Source organism: Canis lupus, chromosome 20 (assembly GCF_003254725.2).
Source record: "Canis lupus dingo isolate Sandy chromosome 20, ASM325472v2, whole genome shotgun sequence".
Classification (NCBI taxonomy): Eukaryota; Metazoa; Chordata; class Mammalia; order Carnivora; family Canidae; genus Canis; species Canis lupus.
This window is the reverse complement of record NC_064262.1, coordinates 10,107,485-10,133,274: the sequence shown is the minus strand read 5'-3', so window position 1 is coordinate 10,133,274 and position 25,790 is coordinate 10,107,485. Positions and strand designations below refer to the sequence as shown.

The 25,790-nt window shown below is 38.9% G+C and overlaps 1 long non-coding RNA gene across 1 annotated transcript; it reads left to right on the top strand.

Annotated features, from left to right (window-relative positions):
- On the top strand, positions 1–20,687 carry LOC112662389 (uncharacterized). Its single transcript, XR_003138484.2, has 3 exons — positions 1–150; positions 676–718; positions 20,257–20,687. It is a non-coding gene; the product is annotated as an uncharacterized LOC112662389 (long non-coding RNA).
- The last annotated feature ends 5,103 nt before the right edge of the window (positions 20,688–25,790 follow it).

Below are 25,790 nucleotides of genomic sequence, written 5' to 3'. Positions count from 1 at the left end.
AGACAATCACTTCGGTTGGCTTGGAAACAGATGCAACCAGAGTCAAACCATAAGACAAGACAGAAATTTCACCCAATACTTTGATTAAAGCCTTGTTGGGTACCCAGAGGACTCTGCTAAGTCATGCCCAAGTTCTAACCCACAGGAGCTGTGAGTGGGTTGCTTTAAGTCACTGATTTTGGGGGTAATTTGTTAAATATCAACAGATAACTAATACAGCAATGTTTTTACATGTGTACATCTGTAGGGCTTAGGAAATCCACAAGAAAATAACCAACATAATTGTGAAAGTTAGGATTTTGGAGAAGAGCTTTCCACCAAGATTACCTCTAAACAGAATGAAGTATTTGCAACAATCCGTTTTTAAATGCAAAATTTATACACTTCTTTTAAGATGATGCATTTGGTTGGAGTTCTTGCCACAAAGAAGGTTTTCCATCATTCTAGGGAATTTTTTTAAGTCATTAAAGGAATAAATAGACTTTCACATTTAATGATGACTTAGGACTATCCTACATAATCAATCATAAAGCTTTTTATCCATAATAAAGTAATTAGCATGGTGCAGTGATATTCGCAATGAAGTTATGTTTTCAAAATGTGTATTATTTATTTCCTGTTGAAACAATGCATCTTTGTCTCTTTCTAATTTCTTTTCATGGGTTGTTTGGAAAGACATCACTTCATAACCAAGGAATTAGAGAGAGACCAATGACAGGTAAATGGCTTTACTAAATGCTCACAAGTTCCTCCAAAGATTTTAGCCTGCAAGGAAGATGAGTCATTGTTGGTTCCTAAGAAATAGCTTACTTAATATTGCTAGTTTATATTCTAACTTAATGAATCGAGAGAGATGCACTAAGCAATAACTACCTACTGTTCACAAATCCTAATGACTATGTCTGGACATTTTATTATTTTGTTTTCCCATACTTGCTTTCATCTTCTGAGAGAGCTTTCTAACTTATATTCAGGTCTTACTAGAAAAGCAAATGGTAAGAAATTCATTTTGAACTGTGTGAGGGCTGAAATGTGAATGATGACAGTTGATATGAGAGAGGCAAGGACCTAGAACTGTTGAATATCTGGCTTTATTTACATCAAGACCAGAAGTTGGGTGGCTGGGTGGCTCAGTTGGTTAAGTGTCTGACTCTTGGTTTCAGCTCAGGTCCTGATCTCATGGTTATGGGATCAAGCTCCACATCAAGCTCTGTGCTCAGTGAGGAATCTGTTTGAGATTCTCTCTTTCTCCCTCTGCCCCTCTCACTTGTGCTTGTTCTTTCTCTCTGAAATGGATAAATAAATCTTAAAAAAAAAAAAAAAAAGACCAGAATGTGGGAGGATCTGGGATGTAGTATTCATTAGCATGGCTCTAAAGGAGAAAGTGAAGCCCAGTGTCCTGGGTGAATACATCTCCATATTCAGTTCTTGAAAAGCCTGGTACTAGGTCTTAAAATGTCTGTTTCTTTGTGGTCTTCTTGCTAAGTAAATAGACCCATGCTTACTGTTTGACCTTGTCATTAGATTTGAATGGTTTATTTTTTTCCTGTATGGATTTTTCAGAAAGTGGATTATCTAATCAGAGCATTTCTACAGAAACTCCACATGTATTACCAGAGATGGGGTTTGTGCTATGAGGCTTCAGCCATCTGTGATGGTGATGGGCCAGCATCTGACTCCCCTCCCCACCAGAGAGACTGTGTAAGAGAATTCTGAGGTCAGTGCTTTGATGAGACAACATGCAGAGCTATAGCTCTAAGTCCTAAGATCCAGCTGCTTCTTTGTTTGGGTCACATTCACAGTTTCTGCAGAACTGCAAGGCTGTCACTCAACATGATGCATGGTCATTAATTCACTGGTCAGTCCAAGCATGGGGGCTTGTCTGGGACAAGGCTGTGGTGTCAGGAGGGTGAAAATTCATGGAGCAGAAAAGATGCCAGGACTTGAAGACAAGCCAAATCGAAAGTATAGCTGACTGTCAAAATGTCCAACTGTTAGTGTACAATTTACTATTGTGCCAAACCTTTTTGATGTATTATCTCATGTAATTTTCCCAATGACCCTCTGAGACAATGGTATTTGCTATTTCTCGCCACAGTATCTATTCATAGTTGAGAAAACTCTGGCTTAGAGGGGCAAAGTGACTTGGTCAAGGCCAGAGTTCACAAGTGGAAGATGTTGGATTTAAACCTGGATTTGGGGATCCCTGGGTGGTGCAGCGGTTTTGAGCCTGCCTTTGGCCCAGGGTGCGATCCTGGTGATCCAGGATCGAATCCCATGTCGGGCTCCTGGTGCATGGAGCCTGCTTCTCCCTCTGCCTATGTCTCTGCCTCTCTCTCTCTCTCTCTCTCTCTCTGTGACTATCATAAATAAATAAAAATTTAAAAAATAAAAAATAAAAAAATACACCTGGATTTGCCAGCATGTAAAGCCATACTTGCTATCTTCTGAAAATGTTATCTCAAAGGGTTAGAGAAAGACTCACAGCAGGACACCATCCAGGAAAAGAAGGGAAGGGAGGAGAGCAAAGCCCACTGAGGACCCCTGATCCAGTAATATGGTAGCTATGTTTGTATCAGACAGGGTTCCTCAAACTCCACTCAGCAAAGAGATTCTAGGAAGAGCTACTGTGTCTCCAAGAAAGAAAAACAAGGACATTAGTTCATTAATTCTGTCAAGTTTCCTGCTCTAACAAGTGTATGTTCTGATACAAGAGATAGGTAGGAAGATTTATAAGTTTGCAGATTATTTCAAATAATGGTGAGGGCTATGAAGAAAATAAAACCATTAACAACATAGGTTAATACACGTATCTCAGAGTATCATGTAACATGAGGTGTAAGGGAAGGTTTCACCAAGCCGAGAGATAAATTAAGAGCTTGCTAGGGTCTGAGGTCAAGGATGAGAATTACAGGCAGGAGCAGCAAGTGCAAAGTCCTGAATTTGAGGCAGGTATGGCATTTTTGAGAAACAAAAGAAGGTCAGTCTTTTTGGAGCACAGTGAATGAGAGGGAGACAGAAAGACACAGGCAATAAAAAGATCTTGTTGTGTTAAGATAAGTATGATGAGAAACCACTGGAGGGCTTGAAGTGGGAGACCAACAGGATTTTAACAGAGCCTGGAAGCTCAGAGGAATGGAGAATAGTAGCCACAGCGTGCAGCTAGTGCTATGATGCTAGGATGCTGGCTGAAGAGTGTGTGGTCAGGGCTAGGCAGCCACAATACAGGAACAAGAAGTCACACAGTGGCCTTGTGGGAGCAACTTGAGGGCCAGAGTCAGACTTGGAATCTGCAACCTAATGCTGTTCCTCAATGTTCATCGATTCTACATCATGTGCACTGACATTCAATCCTGGGTACAGGGGTCAGCACACCCATCGAGTTGATGTTCTAGTAGAAGAAAGAAATTAAATAACTATGTTAGATAATTACATTCAATAAGTAGTGTTCCAAGATAGAGTGGCTAGGGACGGAGATTCTTTAGATCCGGGAAAACTCCATGGAAAAGGTGACTCCTGAAAGATACAACTCATAGAAGTGAAAGTGTTCTAGTCAGAGAAAACAGTGTGGATGAGGGCCCAGAAACATGTAAAACTCTGTTATGTTTGAAGAAAAGGAAAGCAGCCAGGGAGCCTGGACCTTGGACAGCAGAAGGGAGATAAGTGGTAGATGAAGGCAAGAGGCTGGTAAAGGCAGCTCAAATCATCACGATCAGAGCTGAGAATCTATTCTAAAGCACAAAAAGGTCTTCTTTTGAGGAAATAAATGCAAAATTCACTTTATAAAAAAGGGATGATAATTAAAAGTTAACCAAGTACTTGCTATTGAGTGAATATTGTGTCTGTTGTTGCCACTATATGCCAGTAACTATTGCAAGCATTTTACTTACATTAAGGCTTTTACTCAAAACAACTCTAGAGCTAGGTACTCTTTTCCTTATTTTGCAAATGAGAAAACTAAAGAACAGAGAGGTCCAGATGGTTGCCAAAGGTCACACAGCTCACCAACAGCTTAGCCAGGACCCAAACCAAAGCATTTAACTCCAGAGTCCTTGCTCTGATATATCAAATGTATTAATATTTTTAATATTCAAATATATTTGAGTGCAGGAGATCACAGGGAGATGTGAAGACCAAGAGCATTGGTAGAGTAATCATCTGGGTTCACCCTGAACACAAAACAAGCAGAGTTATTCTTCACTTTTTCCCCTCTTCTATGTATCCATTCAAAAGTGTTTATTCAGTATTTACTATGTATCAGACACCATGTTAGACAGAGGTCCTCCTTGGTGCACTCTCAGTCTGTTGTGATGGGACAAATATATTAAATAAGCACAGAAATAATATGAAATTAAAACAGAAATAAGTGGTGTAGGGGAGAGCCAGATGCTGCTCCAAGAGTAGATGACAGAGCCACTTTGAAATAGTAAAACTCAAGGAAGGATTATGCATCTGGAAGGCCTTTTGTTTAGAAGGTACTTTTGGCTTTAGATTTCTGAGTGGGGATAGGAGGGCTCAGTGGGAAGGGGTGGGAAGATGGTTAGCATGGGAACATACCAGGCTTCTCAAGGTGACTCTAAGGTCTAGAATTATAGATGAGAAATAAATTATATCTTTAATCACCCTTCTTGGTTTTCCAGGTCAGCTCAGTCCAACAGATAAGAGAGCCAAACTCAGGATAGATACTTAGACCAGGAATAAATGTGATCTTCAGCTGCAGTGTCCTGTGGGCCCCATCACTGGTGAAGCTGGTTCTTCCCCCAAGGGCATGGAACCCCAGTGGGAGAAGGAAAACAGCTCTCCAAGGGCTGTTAGTTACCCTCTCTGGGATCTTGGCATTTTAGCATGAGCCAGAAATAGTGAGGCAAAGAATGAGCTCTAGGAAGCAGAGTAGTAGGTGGAAAAAGTAAGTAGAACTCTGGAATCTGACTGACCAAGCACCTATCTTAGTTTGGGTTTCACCCAGAAGCAGAGCCTGAGGCAGTGATTCCAGTGTAACTGGGAGTAGAAACCCAGGTAGGGATGTAGAAATGGGGGAAAGGGAAGGCAAAAAGGATGTGTTTTCAAGTCTGTTACTAATGAGTCAGTTACTAAACCCTGTGCATTTAATTCTGCTGGAGAATCCAGTGTGAAACACGCACTTCCAGGTTATGCCATTCAAAGGCTGAGAGAGATGGGCTATTTATCTCCTAATTCCCATCAGTCACTGGATGAAGGCAGCTCCCAGAAAATGTTAATTCCCCAGAATCTTCTACCTGCCCTGATTACAGGCAGACAAAGCTCAAGTGGGCTACAGAGAGAGTCCTGGGCATGAGCAGATATAAATTAGGCTGCATGCATTGATAAAGTAAATGCCAAGGGGATAATGGCATGTTACCAATAGAAGCCTCTATAGACCTAACTTCCCAGGGCCTCAGTTTCCACACCCATAAAAGGAAAATAATAATACCTCAATCTCTCAAGATTTGAGTCCAGTAGAAAGGCTGTTTTACAAGAAAGGATGCTATTTTCAGAATATTTACAGCATATCAATGGTTCCCACAAATATTTGTTCATTGAATGAATACATGCAGGTGTATGCTGGAGCCAGCTTGTCCTGGCTCACAAGAGGAGATTGTTAAATATTCAGGAATTTTGCAAGCCAATTGTTAAACTGTTGGTAGCTCAAAACCAGTCATAATGGTTGTCTTTACACACTACAAAACCAGCAAATACTGCATATCAGATTTTTGGTTTTTATTTTTTTTTCCTCTGAGAGCCAGCTCACCAGAATGGGAAAGTATTTGGCCTAGCATCAAAAACATAGGACGTACTCTAAAATGTATATTTTCTTCCCTTCAATGAAATCGAATTTGGTGATCAAAAAGCTACCCTTTTCACTGTGTTTTGTTTCTCATTTCTAGTTGCCAGGAAGTGCTCATCAAAGTGGGCAATTATCTGTAATTTTTTATTCATTTAAAGAATGAAAAGGGAGGAGTAAAGTAAATATAATGAAATATTAAACCAGAGTAGTGTATACATAGAAGTTTATTGTTCTCTGCAATTTTTTGAACATTTAAAATATTTCATAATTTTAAAAAGGAGGGGAAAAAACTAAAGATGCTGCTCAGCTTCAGTTCTGATACCATGGTGCCCTGGGAGTGATCAGAATGAGTTTCACCATCAACACACACTGAGAAACAACTGAACAAGCATAAGTGTCATCATCAAATGTGGGACCAAAGCAAGGCTGCAATTATGCCTTCATCTATTTGTGAAACTGAGCACATTGAATTTCAACAACTCCTCAGATTCAGATGGGGCCTTCATATAATCCATAATCAGAGGTAAAGGCTACCTCTTTAGAAAAAATAATTAACATATATCATAGACACCTTATAAATGTCATTGAAAACCATATTTGAAAAATCCAAAATTTGGTACTCACTCCATGGTAATTAATCATTACAAATTGCCTAAACTGATGAAATTTTGCCATCTTGGGCTTGGTTTCTCTTGCTTCTAGAATTATATCCATGAATTTATGATATTCATGGAAATGTTGCCATCTTGGGCTTGGTTTCTCTTGCTTCTAGAATAGATTATATCTTTAATCATATATGATATGGCTGTGATATATGATATATGATATTATATGGTACATATATGATATTCATGGAAATGTTGCCATCTTGGGCTTGGTTTCTCTTGCTTCTAGAATAGATTATATCTTTAATCACCCTTCTTGGTTTTCCATGTCAGCTCAGTCCAACAGATAAGAGAGCCAAACTCAGGATAGATACTTAGACCAGGAATATCATGAATATCATATATGTAGGGAATTTCAGAAGGTATTTCTTTTCCTCTGATGGGCGATATTCCATCAAACTTCCAAAATAATAAATTCTTAATACCAAAAAGTTTGGCTAGTATCTTTAGACTCACTTCGCCATTTCTCCACCAAAGAGTTATGAAGACTTCAGGCATTATTAAACCCAACCCTTGTCAAGTTGGACGCATCTGTTTTGAGTCCCTGTCAGTGGGGCACATCCAAACTCTACTCAGATCCTTTTAACTTAGATGTGCTAATTGTGCTCATCTGCCTCAACAGATCACTTACTTACCCCACCCAAATACGAATGTGTCCTCCTAGTCTGATGTCTTCAAAATTTTCTGAAGTGAGACATTTTTTCCATACTTCATTTTTCTGGTCTTTCTCCCTCAAATGCTCTCTATTTTAGACATATCTATGTTTCTACCACCTGGTAGAAACTTTAACAGTTTTTGTCACTTCCTGTTTTTTTCTCATGGTGTAAATTGATTTTTTTTTTTTTTTTTTTTTTTTTTTTTTTTTTTTTTTACTATGGCTGCTTTAACATAGTTTCTCTGTTCTGTACAAAATAATTTTGCTTGGCTTAAAATGTTTTAGATAGATTAGAGTAGGCAAGCATATGGGTATTTCAGAACTTTCTGTGAGCAGATCTGGCTCCTGGATCTGCCTCCATCTTGATTTTCTATTTCACCTTGCATAAGTAACTTAACCTCTTTGGGTCAAATTTCTTCATTCACAAAGTGCATTAGATTTCAAAACTGTTCATGTTTTTTGAAAATTTGTTGTTTCTGTATTTTTACATCTGATCTAATGAATGAAAAATCCTGGGGTTGGGGAAGCAGGAAACTGTATTTTCCAAACCTTCTGTTGGTATTTCTCAACAAACTGACCCATGGATATGTGTTAAGGAAAAATAAAAACATAACAACAATAACTAACGCGTTGCTGAGCACTTTACACCACAACTCTTTAAGTCAGGTATTATGTTATCTTGCTTTCATAGCTAAGGAAATCGAGGTCCAAAAATGTAAAAACAAAACATAACATAATATAACATAACAAAAAAAAAAAAAAAAACTTGCCTCAGGACATACAGCCATGAAGTGGGAAGCTGTGGTCCCAACCTAGCCAGTTCATTTTCAAAGCCCATGTTCACCACTGCTGCAATGGACTATTCCTGGTAACCACTGAGTGAGACAAATTTGAAATTCTTTCAAATATATTAGCAACTTTTATTTTTCCCAGTAACTTTTTACAGCCTTTGAACTGATTTCTGAAGATTCTATCTTGTTTGCGATGTCTTTTTTTTTTTTTTTTTTTATGATAGTCACACAGAGAGAGAGAGAGGCAGAGACACAGGCAGAGGGAGAAGCAGGCTCCATGCACAGGGAGCCCGACATGGGATTTGATCCCGGGTCTCCAGGAACCCGCCCTGGGTCAAAGGCAGGCGCCAAACCGCTGCGCCACCCAGGGATCCCTTGTTTGCGATGTCTTAAGTATGTTTGTAAATACCTTCTAGGCACAAAGGGAAAATTCTTTTACCATTAAGAAAATGGTCCTTTGCAAATGTTCCTGCCTGGGATGCTTCCTTCCCCATTGTAGCCACCTTTGTCTTGTCTTCCAAGACCCCGCATAGATGCTACTCCATCCAGGAAGTCTTACTGATCCTATATCCCTACTAATTAGTATATATTAGTGATTAATGTAGGTATGTTATCAGTACTAATGATGATGTATATGTCCACGACTTTTCAGTGCTTGGGCTAAAGTTATGGATCTTGACCAGCCTCCCATTTGGCTTCTTCCTAGGAAATACATCCAAAGGAACTGAGGAGTAGATAAAGATAACCAGGGGTCCAATCCAATCCTCACAGCTATGTACTTTGCTCCTTATCTTCAATGTCTGGTCTTCAACTTCCACCAGCTCCTCTCAGATGGTTTCTTCACCATCTAGATTTTGGGTCTATGGAACTCTATCTTCTGCCAACAACATTTGTATTCTGAGGTTATGATCTACAATAAGATACACACACACACACACACACACACACACACACACACACAAGCATCATCTAATTAGGTAACAGTCTTTCCGTTACTTCCTTCCCCTTAAAGAATACAATATCTTCAAAATAAAACTCAAACATCGGACTCCAGATTCATGACCACCATCTTTCCATTAGGGCTGATTCTTGCCCTACTATTTACCCCAATGTCCTAGGCATCCTCTTTCACTCTTCCCTCACATCCAATCTATTCCTATTTCAATACAGGCTACCATTATCTCTTATCTCCAACAGTCTCCCTGCCTCTCATCCCACTCCCCTTCATTTCATTCTAAACAGAGTGATCGTTTTTAGATACAAGTTTGATGATGCCACTCTAAACCTTATCAGGTGTCTCCCTTTGCCCCAAGAATACAGTTCAAATTCTTTAGCAAGGGAAATATGGTCATCAACATGTGGCCCCTACCTATCTCTCCTTTTACCCTCAAGGCAATTAGCCCTTCAATTTTGCTGAGAAATTGTGTTTTTCTATATATTCTCTATCAAGTGGTCCTTTGTATGAACCTTTCCCATTTTCCATTCTGTTGCTAACTACTTTCTATTTGCTTTTGCTTTTCACTATCCAACTTAGTTGTCTTTTCATCCAAGAAGCCTTTGCTGACACTTTCTTCCCAACTCTTACCAAGAAAGTTATGATACCTCTTCTCTATAGTGTCTGTGATTTCCACTGTCCACACTTTGTTTTCATCAATGGCTGATTTTACTCTTCACTCCAAGCTTTTTAAGGAAAGGAACTATATACCCTCTTTTATCCTACTTAACAAGTCCAGCAATCAGTAGATATTTGGCAATCAGGTTGTCTGGTGAATAAATGAAGATTTGTTTGCCTTTAATCTGCCAATGGTATTTGGTGCATTCAATATCCAAGATGGCCACCAGGCTAGAACATTACATGAAATATATAGAAATGATAGACACAATTTAGTCTCGTACCTTCCAGAAAGGTATGAAACTCTGAAACAACTAAGCTATCTCTTTAGATAAATATTATAAGATGTGAATAGTGTTCTATTTTCAAAATAAAGAACATCTTTATTTCCCTTGGATAAGGCACAGTGAAACCCATTTCTATTCTGAAAATAAGAAAAAGAACAAGTTTCTAAGTTAATATCCAAGAACTTTCTGTGGAGGCAGTTTTAGCAGCCATAACTTGACCCAGAGTATATCTGAATCCTTGTGATAACATATAACATTACAGCAGGTTTGTACTTTTAGAGCAATGTGAAATTCAGCTAAATTTATGATACTGCAATAAAATGATATAGATTCCAAAGACTATTTCCTGGGTATGGATTTCAAAGACTACAAACAAAATATGGGTTTTCCCCCTCTATTTCTGTTTACCTTAACAAATAACTTATGAAGAACTGCTCTAAGATATAATCATCTCTACCACCTCAGGGACTATTAAGAGACTGTATACTTTGACATAATGCAGAATGGAGGCCCAGATTTAAGGACACTGAAAGTTCCATAGGACTAATTCCAGTTCCTTCAGAGGACACATTTCTTTGGGGTCTGAGTCAGATAGCCTAGCGGCACAATTTTCTTCCCAATCATCTGAATGGCCAGCATTTGAATCTTGGTTCATTTAGCAGCAGGGGGACCTCATTAAATGCTGTGTACTCAAAAGGTCAACAATTTCTTACACTGAAAAAGGGAAAAAACAGAAACCCCTCCAGCAAAACAATTGAATAATACTGTAAATGTTAGTAAATGAAAAAATGCAGGAAAGTCCCTGCTGGAAGCAGATACTGGACAAAACATTAAAGCATGAAGGGAAATTCTCTATCATCCATCATGGTCCAAACTCATGTCTTCTGGTTAAGCAATGTTTTAATTAATCAGAGATATACTACCTGTTCAGATGTCCAGTTTTCAAAGAAATATGATAAAATTAAATAACACTCAAGGTAATTTACTTTCCCTTGTGATTCAGAGAGCTTCAGGATATGGCAAGAACTCAGAGAAATCCAACAAGCCAAATTATTCCTTTATTCTTATTTCTCTCCATGAAATCATGTTTCTGCAAAATTTCTTACCAGTAACCTAATAGTCAGCTACACTAAACCTCCATGTTGCCATTTGAAAAATGAAGGTGATGGAGATCTGCGTCCCTCTCAGTTTTAACTCATAATAATATATTCCTTTGGCTACAAAGTTAAATTTACACAGGGAAAACACAGTTATTGGTTTCTGTAATGACAGTTTTTTTTTTCTCATATAGACTGCTAACATCTTTTACCATTGCTAAATTTCTTAATGGTGGTTTTAGAAAATCAGATTTGGAAGGCAATTTGTTCTGTTGTTGGATCAATTAATTCAGAGGAAATCATTTGTAATTTTAAGTGTGTTGAATTTTTCAAGTATTTTCTCAAATATAGTTTCTCTATCACATCCTTGTTGTCATTGTTAAAATTAATGTTCTGATGTTAAAAAATCCAGAGTGGACTCAACGGGCAAAAGATATTTGACAAAGTGAATGAATACAGTGTCTAAGGAGTATACAAATGCTGTTGTTTTTTTAAAAATTTTTTCCAAAATGGTTGTAGCATCTATCAAACACCATTTGAAGGAGGCAGTACATTTATTATTAGCCACTGAAACCCAACCTTCTAAAATTTTCCATATTAATGACAGCTCCTAGGGATTATTCCCATTTAGGAGGTTAGGAGTCATTACACTTTATTATCTTCCATGTCAACAAATATTATTAGGAACAAGTGAATTAAAATATTCAAGACATTTAATGCATTTATTTACAAATCCCAAGAATGAATTTATTCATATCGTTCCATTTGGATTCATGCTTCATCAAGCATTAAAAAGCCTTACACCACATGCCTTTCATAGTTTGACAAGTCTGTCAGCCTGGCTCTACCCATGTGCATGAATAGGTAAATCTGTAAAGACACAAGGTGAGCTTAAAAAAAAAATCTTAGTTGTTTTCAAATGACTGCACTAATCATTCTAATTGTGCTTTTTCTGAAACATCTCCTTAAAGAACTCCAGAATTTCATATCCACTATGGCCAGGACAGGAACAAATTCTCCTTCCACATTATGTCAATACCCAATTACCCATAAATTTGATATTCAGTTTGTCTTTTGTTTTCAAATCTGTGGATGATTTCTTTAAAATGAGCCACCATAAGGAGGAACAGAAAATATGGGTGGTAGTCTTTTAAAACAGGTATCTAAATCACTGAAAAATCTTTGCCTTGTGGGAAGGTTGATGTGTACAGTGTCAATTCATTTGGTGCTTCTAAATTTGATTTTTTTGAGTGGGTTGGAATCTTGCAAGGCAAAAATTCTCTTAGGCACCTGAGATGTTTTTTAATCAACATATTAGGGCCATGTTGCAACAAATATAAAAGAACACTGAATGATCACTGCTTCTAACTGAATTTCTGGGAAATCAGATAAAAGTTGACTATGAAGGCTATGGGAAAATACTGAAAATATTCAGGCAAAAAAGGAAGGAAAGTATAGACAACCAATGAGAGAATACAGGAAGGTGTACTTTTCAGTATTTTCTTTCTAAATATACCATCAGAAATGCTTGTGATTATTCTTTGAAACTAAACTTACAAACGGCTCACTTTTATGTCTTAATGTAATATTTCCTCATGACACCTAGTAGATGAATTTCTGAGAAGCTCCCTTACAGATCAAACTATAAGAACATGTGACACCAAAAGACAGATCTGGAGGGAAATTAGACCTGTAGCCATGACAACCAGAGTAATCAAGCAGCACATTTTCTAACTTGGGAATAAGAAAAATTCAAAACATTACTAAGTGGGAGGGTGAGGGGGGGCAAATTCTTTCCTAGTTCACCATAGGGTGAGTGATGATGGAAAAGAGTAGGTTTTGATGGATTTGTGTTGAGTGAGAGAGTCAAAAGTAGTGTAACAAAGCTAATGTAGGATTTTAACACATTAGGCAGCCCATACTCACCCACCTATGGAAGGCACAGAGTCACATTTAATGTGCTTCCTCTGACAGAAGAATGTTCAAATTGTAAAGCCTCAATGAAATTGAGAAAAAAGTAATTCTTGGCAAAGGGAATGCTCTTTTGACACTAGAGGGAAGGTAAGTGCTGGTATTCTTATACCCAGTCTTTCTATACACACACACACACACACACACATACACACACATAGTATATAGTATGTATATATAGATATAGATGTAGATATAGATATAGATATAGATATAGATACACATACATTATCATACATACTTTAGGCACTTGCAGCATTGGGACAATCCAATTAGATGATGGCTGCCTAAATGATAAAGTGACCAGACGATGAGTAGCAAACCAAAGAGACCTTTCTAGAAAGAAAAGAAGTCCTCTGTATAAGGGTATAGAAGCACAGGACTCTCTTTAGGCATCTGCTTCTGGCCCATCAGAGGATGTTCTCCCCCTCCCCATCATCAATATTTTTGTAACATGGGACCCTACACATGTGAGCCTCGGTCAAAGCCAATAGCTGATTTTCAAACATTAGCATGCATAAGAATTATCTGGGAAATCTGTTACATATATAAGTCCTTGAGTCTCAACCCCAGTGGCTCTAATTTAGTCGGTCTGAGATAGAATTCAAGAATCTGCATTTTTAACTTCAGGAAATCCTTGGACCTCAATTTGACAAACAATGCATTCTCGCTTTTCGAAAAGATACCCAGTTGGAAAGTCCTGATAATATTAGGCAGAATGAGTATCTTTCAAACTTGGAGTGGGGGAAACAAAAGGAGAAAGAAAAACATTTGCTTTCATTAATAAATGATAATTAATATATGTAGTACGACTTAAATTTTAAGTCCTGATAATTAGATCATCTCAAGCTTATGCTGGAAAAATTAGACATCTTCTACACTTAGTTATGGTGACTGTCCATGAAAGGTCTTAGTCTGATAAAATAGTGGTGTAAATGAATGGGATTTTGGAACTCATACTTGGTCTTCAGAAAGCCTTAACTGTAGCAAAACCATTCCTAGTAGAAAGTCTTCACACATACAGTAGCCAAGTCAATTGTTTTCCTTTCTGTATCAAGAAATTATCTATGAAGATGGGATTGAATTCTAAACTATAGACCCTCTTGGCATGACCAACTGAAACGAGAATAATACTGGAAAGAAAAAGATACAATAGGGATCCCTAGGTGGCGCAGTGGTTTAGTGCCTGCCTTTGGCCCAGGGCGCGATCCTGGAGACCTGGGATCAAATCCCACATTGGGCTCCCGGTGCATGGAGCCTGCTTCTCCCTCTGCCTATGTCTCTGCCTCTCTCTCTCTCTCTCTCTCTCTCTCTCTCTCTGTGTGTGTGACTATCATAAATAAATAAAAATTAAAAAAAATTAAAAAAGAAAAAGATACAATAATAAGCACTTTTGATCTATTATCAATTATAGGGAGTTTTCTTGGAGTTAAGCTCACATTACAATTGTCTGACTTCTACTTGAGTTGACTTAAGGAAAGCTATGACTATCTGACCAGTTTCAGATGGGAAAAAATTAATGAAATTTTTTTAAAGATTTTATTTATTTATTCATGAGCGAGACAGAGAGAGACAGAGGCAGAGACACAGGCAGAGGGAGAAGCAGGCTCTATACAGAGAGCCCGACGTGGGACTCGATCCTGGGTCTCCAGGATCACTCCTTGGGCTGAAGGCAGTGCTAAACCACTGAGCCACCCAGGCTGCCCTAATGGAATTTTTTAAATAAGACTTCTACACCATTACAACAGTTAAGTTTACAACGGTTAAATTAAAGAAAGTCAATAAGATTTTATTCAGTGGTTCGTATTTCTAAATAATCTAAGATAGTTGGTGATTTGGCTGAATTTTATAGTAAAATATGAATATTCATTCCTCAACTAACTGTTTTGTTACATCTGACCTTCCAAACAACAGATTTTGACTCTCTGACTCCTGAAGCACAAAGAAGAGAGAGAGAAATGTTTAAAAATACTTTTTAAAATTGGGAGCTCTTTAAATACAAGGAATTATCCAGCTCTCTCTTCAGTAGGTTCATTATTGTTGCCCTATGCTCCTGGCAGTGTTGTTATAAGAGTCTTAGATTCTGAACTCCTAGAAAATTGAAATTGTACCTTAGCCTATCATTGTATCTTAAAAGTCTCATTAGAGATATGCCCTCATGATTGGAATAACCCACACTGGTTTCCACTGCACAACCCTGACCTAGAAAAGCAACTTCATACAACAGGGGAGGTAAGGAGAAATAAATAATAGCCATCAGTAGAATATCATCATTTAGCTATTTCCTGTTGCTTCTGGGGTCTTTCCTCAAAGACAGTTTGAACTTATTAGTCCATGTACAAGACAAAGTTTACAAGCTATACAGGAAACTAGTTGACATTTTCCAAAGTGCATTTATATCTTTTCCCACTTACTCAAAAGTACTACTTGAAGGCACCTAGAACATAAAATATTATTTGCCAAGGAAATAGAAAAAACTCAGAGTACAGGAAATAACATGCTTTGCATAAGCTATAGATGGCAGAATTAGGGCTAGAACTCATATAACCTGAGGTGCAACCCTGTGAGCTCTGGCCAAGCCTCTTATTTTCCTACCTGTTGGTGTTCTGTTATTAAAGTTCCTCATTCCTAAGGCTTATCATTAAGCTTTTATTGAACATCTACCATGTGGCAAATACTTAATTCAGCTGCATAGGTCAAGATCTCTTTATGTTTTCAACTTTCATTATCTGAGAGGCCAGTATCTTCATCTGTGCAAAAGAGATGAACTAGATTGCCTCTAAGGTTTCTTTCTTTCTGAGACCAACACTGTAGTTTGTTTTTAATATATAACAAGAAGGAAGATAATACAAGTTACTCAGGCATAATTTTAAAAGTTTGCCTAATTGATTCTAATTTAAATTTCTAAGGAAGCTGGAAGATCCAGCATCTTTACGTGTTTCTGGTGGGTTAATAACTTCTACATTATATAAAACAGTAGGTTGCTTAATGATATATCATAATAAAGGGTTGTAATAACCAGAGGGTGCATGCTTGTTCTGACCATTTGTTCTGCTGGCTTGAAACCATTTATTTCTCTTAGTCATCATGTTATGGCCTAGGTTTGTACTTGTCCTGTTCCATAAATCAGTAGTTTAATTGGGAAAGAGAGATATCAGATCCCTATTAATTGCAATTATCCTTCAAGACTACACCCCCCTTCCAAACACACACACACACACACACACACAAATCCAACAACAACAACAACAAAACAAACAAACAAACAAAAAACAGATGAACAGATGTAGTCTAGTCTCTATCTGGCCCTCTATATTCTAAATAATTTCAAAAGAAATTGCTCTGACATAGTACAATTCTGATGTCATATCCATTTGTATACAATAAGGACAGTTAAAATGTTTTTCCAATAAATGCCTAAAACTGAAACCCTTTCTCTTATATCTTTGCTACAGCAGAGGACTTGGATTCAGAGGGTCTAACTTGTACTTCTGAGGTTTATCACTTATGCTGTCAGCATTCTTTATTTCTCAAAGTGCTTTCATGGTTTCCCTCTTGATATATACCACAACCCTAAGAGGGAAAGAAGGCAAGTTGCAAATGGGGAAGGTGCAGTATTTACCTAGGACTACAGTGAATGGTCTGAGGTCTTAAGTCAAAGATGGAAATCAGACCTAGCACCTCTGACTCCTGGTCTAGGGGCCTTTACCTTTACCAGTGCTATGATTTTTCCCAAAATGAGGTGAGTGTTACGTAATGAGTCACAGCAGCTTAGTGTCTGGGCTCTAACTCAGTCTCTCCATCAATGGATCACTCCTATCTTTTTCCTTCCCTGGTGTTACTCCATCACCCAACCAGGTTCACACTATGGAGCTGAGCCATTGACAAGCAGTATTAAGATTTATTGTACACACTTCAACCCAACCAAATGACAACCCAAATATTAAAGTAGAAAAGAAGCATGAGAACATCCAAGAGTGTTCTTGGTTTTCTTAAATGGCTACTTGGATGCTTGCTTTCTCACACTAAAATTTTTACAAAGAATATTTTGGAAGGGTCCCCTGCTTTGTAGATACTCCAAGCATGTATGCATTGTGCTGTCAAAATCAACCACTTGGCAATGAATAGTAAAGAACACACTCAGACACACACACACACACACACACACACACACACTTCTCATCCTATACAAAATCAATGCCTTACAGCAGGGGCCTCTGCCAAACCAGTGCCACTTCAGGCCCAGCTCCCTGCAGGGGTCTGTTGTCAGATCTCTAAGGAAAGCTTCCATGAAGAAAGGCACAACAAGCAATGTGCTTCCCTGAGGTGCCATCCTGTCAACTCTGTTTCCTTCCACCAGGGCTAGAAGCCTGGGTGCTCTTCTAACTGAGTCAGAATCATTTAGCTCATGAATAATCCTGTCACAACTAGTGATACGCTCCACTAGAATCATTCAAAGTTAATATAAGTATAACATTGATAAAATCCAAACAGAGCTTCCTTGCTGGGAATGGCAGTGGTAGCAAAGAGAGGAGTTGTGGGCCCAATTACTTGATAATAAATATACCCCTCAAATTGCCAATGGGATGATACAATTCCCATTGTGTCCGTTAACTCAGGAATTGTTCCTTCCATTTGCAAGTGAGTTTTGAAAGGAATAATTTACATTTCCAACCACAGTGTCTCAAGCCTGAGACAAGATTTAAATTCCATATCAGACTTCACTTTGATAACTGTATATTATCCCGCTCTAACTCTTCGATTAGACATTTTGTTATGGATCAATTTCTCTAGTGGTAGTTAATTCTGTATGGGGGAGGGGAGGCAGAGTCATGCATTGCTATGTAGCCCCCATTGTTTGCAGCTCTGATTTGCTCATCTAGACATGCCCATCATACATGTGTTCATGTGGCAGCTGGCCATAATGGCTCAGTTATATTTAACTTCAAAGTACAAAGTTTAACAAAAAATTATTCATAGTTCACTATGGAAGAAAGCCAAGTTGATAGCTAGCCACTTTCGCCATAAATAAGCAAGATAATAACCAGGCAGCACTTGTAAATGATAGCCACTATGTATTTTAAGCAGTGATAGTATCACTGCTAAAATAATACTTTATTCTAAATTATGTTTCATCTGAGACCAATAATATTGGGAATGAGTCATTAGCCTCTGTTCCCCTTTGAAAAGAGCTGATTGTGTGATATTGATTTCAAAGACCTACCTGTAGTTAAAGCTGAAAGATGCTCTCTGAAGCTATCAGGATACTTGCCTTGCCAGAAAGAACTTTCCGCACAGGCCTAGTATTAGCTGCCTCCATGGACTGGGTACCTGTTAACTGCAAGGTTTTTACTTTTGGAAACAGAGAATGAACCCATTGTAACCTAATTTCATAGTAGCCAAAGGATTACCTAGTAGATTTGGGAAAGAAAGGAGATAGGTTTTGATGGTGACTGACCCACACTGTTTACAGTTGTGCTCATGCATGGTGCAATTTCAGCCCTGCCACCTCCTTCTCACTCAGCCCTCCTCCCCTGCATGTACATTTCTGTAGGCTCAATCCCATCCTAAATTTGGGATTAATCCTGAATTGAGGATCAAAGGAGGAAAGAGTTGGCCCCTATCTCATCCTCTGAAAGGCAGCACCTTCCTCTGTTACTCTAGTTCCCTCCTGGAATGCACAACAAACTGATAGCATCATAAGATAGAAAGAGTCTGGACCCCTGACAAATCAAAATGGAAAAGAACTTCCACTTAGTTGCACTGTAATTTACCTGAGCAGAAAGCAAACTCTCCTATGGTAATTCATTGAAACGGGGGATTAGTTGTTAACAAACCATCAAATAATACGCACCTCTTTTCTGGACCCCCACCAAGCACCATCATTTAGTCAGCATGATATATGTGCTATCATTTCAAATGCCAAACCTACCCTTTAAAGTATTCCTCAATCATTAGTCTTCCTTTGACTTCTGGCAGCTTTCTACCGCCCAATGAAATGTTGGCTGTCCCTCCACTGTGTGATGGGGTCAGTAAGAAATGAAATGAATCAAAGCTCCTGGCTGTGCCCCAGCAAGTCAGCTGCAAGTACAGCCAGTTTTAATTGATGGAGCAACTTACTGAGTCTCTAAATTAAAATATTCGATTTGAGCCACATGATATCCTAGGATCCGCCTGACCTCTCTCTGGAGCTCAGAGGTGGTGACATCAGAATACAGCAGCCAGCAGTAAGTGCACCTGTTCTGTAATTAAGGTCCTTCCTCACCCTCCAGGGAATGGTTCCAAAGCTTTAACTTGAGACACAGGGCAGATAAAATGTTAATTGCAATCATGTAGGAGGAGGCACAAGGTATGAGCTGCACTGCTCACCTTGCTCAGTCAGATTTCAAGAAGGTGGTGTCTGAGAGTTGACGGCTTTATTAGCATTCTTACTGTGCTTTCCAAGTCTGTAATATTTGCAGAACTCTCTCCACCAAACACATAGTTAGGAAAGAAAGAAAAGATGACCGGTAAGTAAGCGCAATGGGGCTCACAAGTGGTGACAGCTTATAGGACTGGGGGATGTTATATGTGCAGAATCACTATTATTATGCTTTGCGCATTAAGTCTGTCTGGGCTGAATGCTGATCCAATTCTGCCAAATACAGAACACAAAAAGGCATATGTTCTCAAAGGATGTTCTCTTAGAAAATGTCCATATGAAGATACCCACTGGGAAATTTGTAAGCATTTTGTCTCTTAGTAAGTATATCAATAGGTATCGAGGAATTGGAACATGCAACTTTGAAAGGCAAAGGAGAAATCGTTGGTGTAGCTTTGCTAGTCCCTTCACCTTTAGGAGAAAATTGACCCCTGTCTTCTGCTTGCAGCCCAGTGGCATTGCACTATACCTCTCCCTGGTATCACAGTGATCGCACACTTTCTATCAATGAAGTTAGGATGTCAAATATATGGCCTCTAAGTAGATACTATCTAACTTCACTATGTCATATCTAGCTAATTAATCTCAGCACTGCTGTTCAACCACATTCTCCAGATGGCCGCTACTAATTGACCAAGGTTAGTAAAAGAGATGAAACCAATTGTTCATTCAGATACGAGATGCTTGTATTTATTTTTCTGCAAATAACTGGTTGAAGCCATCTCCATTACCCCAGATTCTCCCCGACAGTCTGCTCAGGAAGTCAGGCTGACCTGGGCTTAATTACCTTCATCAGTCTTTGGCTATGGGTCCTGGGAAAACTCACCTGGCTCTTCTGATCCTCTGTTTATTACTGAAACCATGCCTCTTAGGGTTAATGGTTGAAACTAGCAGAAATTTTAAAGCTTGTTTTTCAGACAACTGTTTCTCTAATCAGCTATTGTTCCTTTTCAGACCCCACTAACAAATCTACTAGCTGTCTCTGCAGAAGCCTGGACTCAAGGTCAACTGGAACAAGCAAGGCCCTGCATTCCTTACCTGAAATAACAAGCCCAAGACCCTATCTAGTTTGTAACATCCCTGGAAGCAGGTCCATAACCCCTTCTCCTTGCCCTAAGATAACCTCCTCATGTCAGGGCCTGAATTTTGCCTCTTTCTAATGTTCTCTCCACCCCAAAGTGAACAGGGACTATATGGCACATACATGTTTGATCATTGTACATGTTCCAACATTCCTCATGAATAGTCATAAGTTCCCCCATCCTTTTCATCAGTATGTATGTCATTTCAACTGCTATGATTATAAAAAATCTGTTCTCTCCCCTTTCAGGGAGGCAGATTGGAAACCTGCCCTCCTGTCTCCTCATCTGACTGCCTCTTGAATAAATCCCTTCCTTGTTGTGTACCTGATGTGTCAGTGATTGGCTTTGCTGCATCTTGCACACTTGGTTTTGGGTTCAGTTACATTACATATAAAATGAGAAATAATGAAATCTTTCGTACAGTGTGTGATTGGGAGGATTATATAACATAACATATATGAAAACACCTAGCACAATGCCTGCCATATCAAAAGTGCTTAATACACACGTGTTCATTACAGTGTTTCAGTCTGAAAAACATTGAGACGCCGTCCAGGGACAAAGAGAACTTGCTTGCAGGTTTTATTTTTCTTTTACCCCCCCCCCATTATGTTATACCTATTAAGTAAGAAACATAAACTTCATGACATACTTCATACTTAGAAACAGGATTAACATTAGTGGTGAAAATATGAAGGCATGCATGCAAAATGATTTTTCAAATACTGATTTTTTTCCCCAACAACATTGGCAGAGGAAGTGGGTATATGCTAGAGGGTTTCATGAATTACTAGAATGGCATCAAAATCTCTTATGTTTTCTTATAGAAGAAGGAGATGGAGATGCAGATGGAGTCTGGAATCTTTGGCCTGTCTTAATTAACATAAACAATGCTGGGGAAAACAGATAAGGAAGAGGAGTCTTGTGTTTTCCTAGAAAAATAGTTGAAATTTGGAGTCTGTAGAACTCTGCCTGCAGCCCCATACGTGCCACATAAGTCAAACAGATTATCAAAGTCTGGCTTTGAAATGAAAAGAAAAGCAGCAAGGCTAACAGCTTGCTGTCTAAGGACTGCGACACAGCAAGATTGAAATCCTTGACCAACAGATAATGTCAGCTCCTTCAACCAATGAAAAATCCCCAGCACCATAGAGGAGACCCTTAAGGTTGGAGTAAGTCAGGTGGGTTAAGACAAAAGAATACCTGTTGCCATCTGAGAGGCATGTTAAGGCAGAGTGCTGAAGGCCATTTCAGTTGTTTTGCAAAACCTGTAAGACAAATTCCCACTTCTAAGCATAACCTACAAGGCCTTCCATGGCCTGACCTCTCCATTTTCTCTAGTCTTATCTCTTAACCACACTCTGCCACATAGAGCCGCCCCATGCTACTTGTAACTCTGCATACCGTGATGTTCCTCCTCCTTGACCCTCTACTCATGCTCTGCCTTCCACCTGGAAGGCACTCTCCTCTTTTTCCCTCCCTCCCACCAACTTCCTCGAATTCTCCTGCTTGTCTCCTTATCTTTTAAAACTGGGCAATCCCAGGGAATCTCCCACAAGCTGTGTCACATGCTTTCTTTATGCATCCCATAATTCACTGAACATAAGTTCTGTCACTGCCCTTACCATCCTGCTTTATGACTAAGCACTTCTGAATCTTCCAGTCTAGACTATAAGCAATAGGAGAGGGGCCACGCTGTGCCTTTCAGTGCTGCAGTGCCAGTGAGTACAAACGGTTGGGCTTGCTGCAGAGCAGTGCAGAAATGGTTACTGGATGAACAAACACCTGAATGAGGAATTAATGACTAATGTACCCCTCAGACATGGAAAGGGGGAAAGAGAGGGAAACCCACATCTTGTAGACCACATCCTATCCACTCCAACCAGCGCCACCCGGAGATTCGGAAGTGCCCAGGTGACTGTATGTGGAAAACAGTCAAGACTGGGGTTTCTAGGATTGTTACACTCATTTTCACACCACAGAGAGGCAGTCAAACTCTCTAGCCCTGAGTATATCCAGTTTCTTCCTCCAGAGATGTCTTTAGAGTTATATTTTTAATCCCTTTTGATATGAAAAAAAAATCCCTAGTGCTCAAACACTAATCACAGTAGACTGTTTGTCACTTTAGTCAACACCAGAGGTAAAGCTATGCCCACTCCAGCCTCTGCACGCCATCAAACCTGATGACTGTTGTGATGATAAAAAGTGACATGAGACACGGCTGGCATACACACACCACTCTCTCCTGGCGATGTAGGAGATTTAGCTGATAAGCATTTTAGGTGCAAGAGGAAAGGAAGGCTGTTTCTCAGAATTTGTGGTTGGAATAAAAAGGATAGGTAAAGTACTCTCCAGACAGCATCATGATACAAACAGTATTAACTGATGTAGTATTTTTCTTGAGCCATTGAACCCATTACTCCCTGACATAATAATAAATATGTTACAAATATCCAGTTATATTACAACCTTGCTTTCCTAGGGACCAGTTGATCAGTTATTTACATCACCCAGGAGTCAATATGGGAGCTATAGGGGATAAGAAAATGTCCATTTTATGGTTTCTCAAAAGTTTATCAATTTAGCCTATTTGCGACAATGCACACTTCATTCCACTAATACATTTAACAAATATTTGCTGAGTGCCCACCCTGTGCACACAGCACTGCACTAAGTACTAGAAGTTCAGTTGGGTCAACAGGGAGAAGGGAAAATAAGAGTAGAAGGGTGAACTGACATCTAAAATACAAGTTGATGAGATCCTAAAATAAATCCTTCTTTGGCAATTTTTTTTAGTGGTGTTTCCTTTAACTTTGTGGTTCCAAACTGGGATTGCAACATTTGTGACAGTGTGTGCCAAGTTAATGTTTTGTCTTTCCTAAAAGGTGAAGTAGAAGTACCTTTTGGATATAAGCAGAAATCTTAACCCAAGATGCAACAAAAATTGGTTATTCATGAATGGAAGATATAGCATCCACAGTAACCCTGATCCAAAATATTCTGGTAAGAAAACTAGGAGAAATGGAAAGGTAATGAAGAACCTCCAGGAACTTCAGAGAATTCAGAGAATAAGGAAAGGTGTTAAATGAATAATTAATGTCCAATAAAATTAATACTATTTAACAGCAAAGTGGCATTTCATCTTTAACACCTGATACCAGATGTCCTCCTAGAGAGAGAATTAAAATTATTGGAGAAATGATTTATCAGGACTTGAGTATGTGGTGCAAGCTTAAGGTTTGGGACTACGATATCTGAGAAAGGCAAAAGAAATGGGAAAGAGTTGATTTTTTCTCCTAAGGGCAGAAGAGATGAATAAGAGAGAAAGTAGGGAAGGCAGTGCTGCGACTGAGAGACACATGCCAAGAGAGCTACTGGCACAGATTTGGCTCTAAAGAGTTTTAGGAAGGAGAAATTCTAATATTCAAGATTAAAGTTGTTTCACATGCAAGCCTGGAATGTCAACCTCTCCACTGTCCCTCTAAAACGTATGAAAGTTCTCAAAAGAATTTAGGATGCCAGAGTTTTCCTGGAACCCGAAGAGTTTTATAGTGAATTACACAGAGAAACACAGAAAAATATATGTGTATATGTGTTGGAATGGAATCCCTGAGGCAAACAAAGGCAAGGGAGTAAAATCTCTGCAAAGAATTCACTGAACTCTTGAAAAATCCCACAGACACAGAAAACTCTTGCAGTCAGGCTGCTAACTTCCAGGTTACTTTGCTTTATTTCATGTGAGAACTTTTGCCTTCAGTGGTAACTGAAAGAAAAGTTGAGACTATTTCTCAAATCTCTGGGGCCAGTGGTAGTCAATACCAAGGGCACAATTGTTGGGCATCTATCTGCAGGTTTGTGATTGTGTCAACTGGCTTTCAAACAATCAAAATCTGCAACGCCATCTTTTTTCCTCAGCAGAAAAAAAAAAAGATTTCTAATCAAAAACAAGACTTTGCAATTAAAAGCATTGTTGAATCTTAATCAGCTGGAATGGTCAAGTAAATGATACATTTTCTTTCCTAATCTGCCACTGAGAGCCAAGACGCAAGAGAGACAAATGATTTATATGAAAGTTTGTATAATATGACCACAATTTTTAAGGGGAACTTGAAACCAGCAATCGAAATAAGCCTAATTTTTCTGATCTACAACATAAAGTTATTAATGATGAGATTTGAATAAGGTCTGTAGTCTAGTTAATAGCACTGCACAAATGTCAGTTTCCTGGTTCTGATTACATATAGAGTTATGTAAGATGTCCTTATAAATTGGGTTAAGGGTACATGAGACCTCTCTATACTATTTTTATAACTTCTTATAAGCCTAAAACTACTTAAAAATAAAAAGTTTGAAAGAGGGATGCCTGGGTGGCTCAGTGGTTGAACATCTGTTTTCAGCCCAGGGCCTGATCCTAGAAACCTATGATTGAATACCACGTCGGGCTCCCTGCAAGGAGCCTGCTTCTCTCTCTGCCTGTGTCTCTGCCTCTCTCTCTGTGTCTCTCATGAATAAATAAATAAAATCTTTAAAAAAAATGTTTGAAAGAAATGCTGTTAATAGTATCTTTCTCACAGGGCAGTAATGATTAAATGGAATAAAATATGAAAATATACTGTTAAATTCCCAAAAGTGCAGGATTCTTAGTGGAGCCTATTCTCCAGATCTTAAAATCAATGTTCTAGTAACTTTTCTCAGGGTAATAATAGCTAATATATGTACCTCTTACACGTGTTAGTTATCACTCTCAGTTTTTATGTCTGCTATCTCATATAAGTCTCTCAACAGTGCTATGAGAGACTAATAATGGTTTTCCTTTTTGCAGGTAAGGAAAATGAGGCTCAGAGGGATGAGACATTTGGTAAAAGTCACAGAGCTTATAATTGGATAGAACTGGGTCACAAAGCTAGGTCTAAGATTCCAGTGCTGGAGATCTTAAATGCCACATGCAATGCTTCTCCTTCTGCTGTCTTACCTCCCCCAGGTGCCAAAATAAAAGAGATATGGTTTGTATTCATTTTCTATTGCTGTACAACAAATCACAGCAAACTCCGCGGCTTATAGCGACATTCATTTATTGTCTCATTGTTCCTCAAGTCAGAAAGTTGAGGCGTGGCATGACTGGGTTCACAGCTCATGTTCTGAAGGACTGAAATCAAGGTGTCTGGGTAGCTGCATTTTCATCTGGAGCTCAAAGTCCTCTCTACACTCAGATGGCTGTGGCGGAATTCAGTGCTGCACAGTTGTAGGACTAAAGTCTCTACTTCCTTGCTGCTGCCAACAAAAGGACGCTCACAGCTCCTCAAGGTACCTTCAAATCATGCCATGTGGTGCCCTTTATCTTCAAAACCAGCAATGGAGACTCTCCCTAAATGAAATCCTTTTGGATTTCAAATCTCAATCCTCAGG